Genomic DNA, 370 nt, shown 5'->3' with positions numbered 1-370 from the left:
CATCAAAGCCAAAGGTACTAATTTTACAGTCTTAACTTTCTTTCTTTTTCAGAAAAAAAAAAGTGAAATTATTTAAAGAAAGAGAAAAAAAAAACTTTTTTTATCATTTTGTCTTTTAGCTCCTAGCATCCTTTCTTTTTTTTCTTTCTTTCTATGTTGCCATTGATTCATTTCTGTTTTAGTTCCTGCAGGATGCTGTAGTAGTACTGAACTGTACAAGAAGAATCTAATGGATTTAAGATCCATAGTAGGCTTTCACTTTTACTTTTTCTTTTTCATTAAATAAAATAAAATTAATTAATTAATTAAAATTAACAACTCCAGAAGTCTCTGACTTCCTCTTTCATTTGGTGTTTCTCTATGTAGTTTT

The sequence above is a fragment of the Arachis duranensis genome, chromosome 6, assembly GCF_000817695.3.
Source record: "Arachis duranensis cultivar V14167 chromosome 6, aradu.V14167.gnm2.J7QH, whole genome shotgun sequence".
Taxonomy (NCBI): Eukaryota; Viridiplantae; Streptophyta; class Magnoliopsida; order Fabales; family Fabaceae; genus Arachis; species Arachis duranensis.
The sequence above is the reverse complement of the archived record's forward strand: the minus strand, read 5'-3'. Positions refer to the sequence as shown.